Raw genomic sequence first — 6,000 nt, 5'->3', positions numbered from 1 at the left:
CTCCAGTTGATGGATGGGATAGTTCATCTCAGATGCGGACAGCTTCCTGCTAGCAAACGCCACCGGCCTCAACCCCTCTGGGTACTCCTGGTACAGGACGGCTCCCAATCCCGTTAGACTGGCATCCACATGAAGGACATAGGGCTTGTTGGGATCAGCAAACGCCAAGACGGGCGCGTGGGTGAGACAAGTGATGATCTGGTGGAATGCTGCAGTGCAGGCCAGGTCCCATCGCTCTCCGAAGGGTTCAGACTCCTTCAGATAGACTTTCTTGGAGTCCTTCGCAGCTCTCTTTCCGTGCTGTTTTGGGGCGTATCCTTTTGTCAGCTCGATCAGGGGCCTGACGATGGAGGAGTAGTTGGCGATGAACCGTCTGTAGTATCCGCAGAAGCCGAGGAAGGATCGCAGAGTCTTCAGGTCAGTAGGCTGGGGCCAGGTGGTGACTGTTTCGATCTTGGCTGGATCAGTGGCGACACCGTTAGCAGATACGATGTGCCCAACGTACTTGACTTTGCTCTGGCCAAACTGACACTTGTCCAGAGAGATCTTCAGCCCCGCCTCTTGCAGCCTGTCGAGGACTTTGACGAGCCTCTCCTCATGTTCCTCCAAGGTCCTTCCGAAGACTATCAAATCATCGAGGTAGACGAGCACTTCCAGGAGATTCATGTCACCCACAGCTTTCTCCATGAGCCGCTGGAACGTGGCTGGAGCTCCGGTGATCCCCTGGGGCATTCTCTCGAATTGGTAGAACCCCAGTGGGCAGATGAACGCCGTCTTCTCCTTGTCTTCCTCCTTCATGGCGATTTGATAGTATCCGCTTCTTAGATCCAGTACGCTGAACCACTGGCTTCCGGACAGGCAGTCCAGTGCGTCGTCAATACGAGGGGTTGTGTACTGATCGGGGATGGTTCGACTGTTCAAGGTGTGGTAGTCGATGCACATCCTCACTTTCCCATTCTTCTTCCGCGCGATGACTATGGATGATGCGTAGGGGCTTCGGGACTCCTTGATAATGCCTGCTGCTATCAGCTCTTGCATATGTCGTCTCACGTCATCAATGTCAGCTGGGGCGAGGCGTCTGGACCGCTCACGGAAGGGTCGCTCATCCGACATCCTGATACTGTGCTCCACGCCTTTGGCCAAGCCAACATCCCATTCGTGTAGGGAGAAGACATCCGCACGTTGTGTGAGCTTCATGCGGAGTTGCTCCTTCCACTCCTGAGGTAGTGGCGAGTCACCGAAGTCAATCTCGCTGGCATCCCACTCCACTGAATTTGGTTCTTTTTTGTGGGTGGAGGTAACGACATCTGTGGCATACATGTGACCCAGTACTGCTCCAGCAGGTATGATTGCTTCTTTGAGTGACTCATTCCGCAGCAGGACTGTGAACTGTTTGGGGTCAACATCATAGCTGGGCACTACTATTGACGTCAGTAGCATGCCAGCAGGGAGGGGTTTGGTAGGAGAGTCATCCATCATCAGGATCTCTTTCTCCACTGGCTGGGTGAACTCTACTTTGCAGCTAGCTGCACGGCTGGCCCCAGGCGGTAGAATGAGCGAGCCTGGACCTAGCCACTTCACATATCCCACTCCCTCGTCTCCATCTTCCGTATCGTGTAGCGGGAGGTTTGGTCCGGTCTTTGTCCCAGCATCCATCTTCTTGACTTCAATGGTTTGGGCGAGGTGCACACCCACCGTTTCTCCATACAGACGTGCGAGATGCTTAGGTAGATTGGCCTTGGTGTTGGTCCCCACAATGATTGGTGTTTGCTCTGGGCCTCGGTGTCGGGCAGATCAGGGCGAGCACGGAGATCGTCTCAGGGGCACCAGTGACTTTCTGGGGGAATTCCATCTCCACCACAACGTATCCTCTGTAGGGGTAGCTGGACTCACTCAAATCCCAGATGTCTAGGCCGTCTACTGGGTAGATGGGTACATCAGGTATGTACTTCTTGTACCAGCCTTCGAAGATTATGGTGACCTGAGAGCCACTGTCTAGTAGGGCAGTAGACAGATGTCCATTCACCTTCACTGGCTCGAAGGATGGGGCTCCGATTAAGCCTGTTGGCAGGTTTGGGCCTCGCTGTACGTCAACAGCACTTTTCTTGGACGTGACAGTCACATTACCAGTAGAACTATCACTGGGAGGCTTCTGGCTCGTGACTTGGCCTCTCTTCCGTGACTGGATCAGCTTCTGAATCACCTTGCTCTGGTTCTCAGCGTTTCGGCATTTAACAGCGAAATGGCCGCTTTCACCACACCGGTAACAGAAGTGTTCATCGGAGCCACTGCGAGGCCCTTGGGGCCTGTGACGTACAGGGCGTGTTGTCTCCACTGTCATAACTGCTGCTTGGTTCTCTAGGGGACTGACTTGTCGGTGTGAGAGTTTATGCTGCAGCTGCTTGACTTGCTTCTTTAGGGCTGACACTTCAGGGTCCTGCCAGTGTTCCTGTTTGACTCTGGCGACGTTAACCTCTTCAGCGACAGAGGGGCCCTTTGTTGACATGGTAGCGAACATTGACCTTAGCTCCTTGATCTCGGCTTTCAGGTTCTGGATCTCGTCCTGCTTTCTATCATCATGTTTGGCGTGGATAGTCTGCACTGAGGGGTTCAGTTTACTCCGAGAGGCTTCATACTCTTCCTCACTGCGGATTTCGCTGAGCAGATCCACGAAGTTGGGAGGCTTGTCCGTCCTTTCTCTCAGTCTGAGCCGGATGAGCATCAGATCAGCCTCGATCCCGCCTCGAAGTAGCTGCTCTACACGGGCACGGTCAGCCCGGTCGGCTGGAAGTCCACCCTTCTGCACTACTTTGGTGAGGGAACTCTCCAGGCGTCTCAGGAACTCGGACAGCTTCTCTCTGGGTTTCTGCTGTAGTAAGCGGAAGGAGAAATACAGATCTTCCCCTGACTCTGCTGTTCCGAACGCGCGCTCCAGCGCTTCCAGGCACATTGCAGGACTCATGTTGGGGTCGGACACTCGCACAGCTTTGACTGTCTCCAATGCTGGCCCTTTGAGGCTTTCCATGATCCGTCGCCTTTTCTCCTTGCCACTGCAGTCACTCTCTTCAACCATGAGTTGGGCTTGCTCTAGCCAGTGATCAAATGGCTCTTCACCAGCTGGCGTGGGTAGGTTTCCTGAGAAGATCCGTAGTCGCCGGAAGCCACCACTGTCTGAGGAAGGCTTGGAGGTTTTATCGAGTAGGACGCTGACCACTCGTAGGAGTGCTTCAGTGGCTGATAGGGGTTCGGCTGCGGGTGGAGTAGTGGCGACGAAAGCCTGCAGGTCCTCTTCTGTCTTCCCCTCAGCTCGCAGTAAGGCTCTCAATTTACTATTGAAGTCTTCAACTGTAGCTTCTGGCTCCCCTACCATGACGATGGGCCACGCCTCTTGTCCTTCGATAGGTAGCACTTCAGGGGGGACGGTCTCTGACCTGACGCTCTCTAGACACTCACACAGCATCATCAGCTTCCTTAGCTTCGTACTGAACCTCCTTCCTCTAACTCGTACTCTTCCCAAACACTTGATGGTTTCCATGGCTTCTTCAACTTTGGCAGTTTCGGTATCTTCAGGTGCTAGAACCATTACTGCACGGTCTTCTTGCAGGCCCTCACCTCTGCACCAGCTCTTTAGATCACTAACTAACTCCATGTTTGCTTGTTGTCTTGTATTTCTATGTAAACTTACTAATAAAGACTCAATTCTAATTTCTTGGCTCAGGTAACTGACTAATGACTAATTTAATGACTTGGACTTAAATGTACGGGTCTTACATACAGCTAAACACATAAAAAGATCCCAGCGGTGCCTCCATTTATGTAGCGCTATCTATCCTTTTTAACTGTCAAGGACAACGCTCCTGAGTTCTCTATACAACTCGGTATCCAATAAACTATTGAAGTATGTTAACTTCGCTTTTTATGTGTTTAAAGTATGTTCTAAAGGCTCTAAATGTCTTACAGTGTCATCTGGTAACTCCAACTAAAAAGGTTGACTACCCCTTTAAGGCAATCTAACATGGTCTAGACACCTCAATGTGTCACCGAGTAACTTATATTAAAATGGTGGGCTAGCCCTTTAAGGTTGTCTCAACATGTCACTTACCATAGCCTAGACACCACAGGAATAAACACACATGAATAATCCACACTCACACAGGTACATAGAATTATATATACAAATGTATTATGAGTAATAATTATTAGAATGAATGAAAGTGATAAGCCTCAATGGCTAACAAGTGTCTGCATTCAGATATACACAAATTAATCAGACTAACACATTAGCATACAGCTCAATAACCCTATAACTAAGCCGGCAATAAAATAAAAGAAAGTCAACCCCCAGTTGCAGGCCTGTTTCTTTATCGGGTACGTTGGGACCCTAAACAGCCCTCTTCGCTCCCCTTGGAAGCCCGCACATCCAGCTTGTACTCACAAAGAATGAATGCTCCTCTTCGTCTCGCGTTTCCCACCGCAGCGAATGTCAGGCCGGCAGCCCTCCTAGCTAACTGGCTAGTTAGCCGTTAGCCGTTAGCACCATCTCACGGTCGAACCGTGCGCTCGCTTCGGCAGCCCAACACGGCAACAGACGACTCCTTCTGCGTTCCTCGATGGTCGCATGAACCCACCACTACACTGTACTGATAACGTTACTTCGCTAAACTAGAAGACGGCCCGACTCACTGTGGGGAGAGCCCCTTACCGCATCCAGTCCATTCGCGCGTCTTGCTGTGCTAGCAACGAACACCGACTGGCTAGCTCGCTCCGTAACGTAGCTGGGTCCACATATGGGACTGACGAGTAGTCAGTTTGTCTCCACAATCCACACGAACAGTTCCCAGGATGGGTCTCGGTCAGACACCCGCACACATCACTGTTCACTAAACTTCAATTACATTTCTCTCACCGCAAAATAGCATATAACAACTCGACATCAAACTGCTCCGTTTGGCTCACTCAAGGGACGAGAGACCTCCTCTCTCTCCCCGTTCAGTCTGCTCGCGCTGACGTTCCCCGCTGCCCTCTCGACCAATCACATTCAAGGTAAGTTATTCTCTCCACAGCCAACCAATCACAACAATGGTAAGTTTTCAACACTAAAAGTAAATGCATTTCACATTGGTAAACAACTGTTTTGCAGAACAATATCAACAATATAATATATTCATATTCAAAAGGTATACAAAATAACAAACATAGGCCAAACTCTTATCTAATAGTGCAATGTAATATATCTAAGGCCTATAATTTAACCACAGGGTTACAATGATATATGATATGATGTGATATGATATATGATGATGTGATATAATTGTAGCGAATTCGGGGGGCAGTCCGGGAGACCGTCACCACAGCCGGGACGCGAACACGTGGCTGCCACTTCGCAAGCGACAACGCTAACCAGTCGACTAAAGGATCCGAGCCGTTAATCAAGGACCAATGTGTCTGCTTATCCATGCACGTTACACTACCACCCTCCTTCGGAAAGCGCATCCCCGCGCTTAAGCATATCAGCTCCCTCACGCCTCTGGACGCACGCGCTTCCGATGACCTCACGGTCTCACCATCCCACTTCTGGCCGCAATGTAGCGAATTCGGGGGGCAACCACAGGAACTGCCGCGGCCGACACGCAAACCCGTATCGCCCGCACCGCAGAAGACATCTCTAACCGCTCGACTACAGGGTCAGACCCGTTAGTCGAGGACCAACGTGTCTGCTTATCCATGCACGTTACATAATGATATACGACATGATATATGATGTGATATGATGTGCTATGATATAATGATATATGATATGATATGATGGGATATGATATATGATATATGATGTGATATGAGGTGATATGATGATAGAATAAGGCTACAACACAGCGCATTAGCCCTAAAAAAAAGAAAAAGAAAAGCAAAGACTCTGACGCCATTTCCGCCTTCCAAGCCGTTCCTGTAAAGTGTCGTCACTTTCGGGTTTTATTAGCGGGTTTGCTCATTTCTTGTCGC

Source organism: Lampris incognitus, chromosome 2, assembly GCF_029633865.1.
Source record: "Lampris incognitus isolate fLamInc1 chromosome 2, fLamInc1.hap2, whole genome shotgun sequence".
NCBI lineage: Eukaryota > Metazoa > Chordata > Actinopteri > Lampriformes > Lampridae > Lampris > Lampris incognitus.
Note: the sequence above shows the minus strand (reverse complement) of the source record.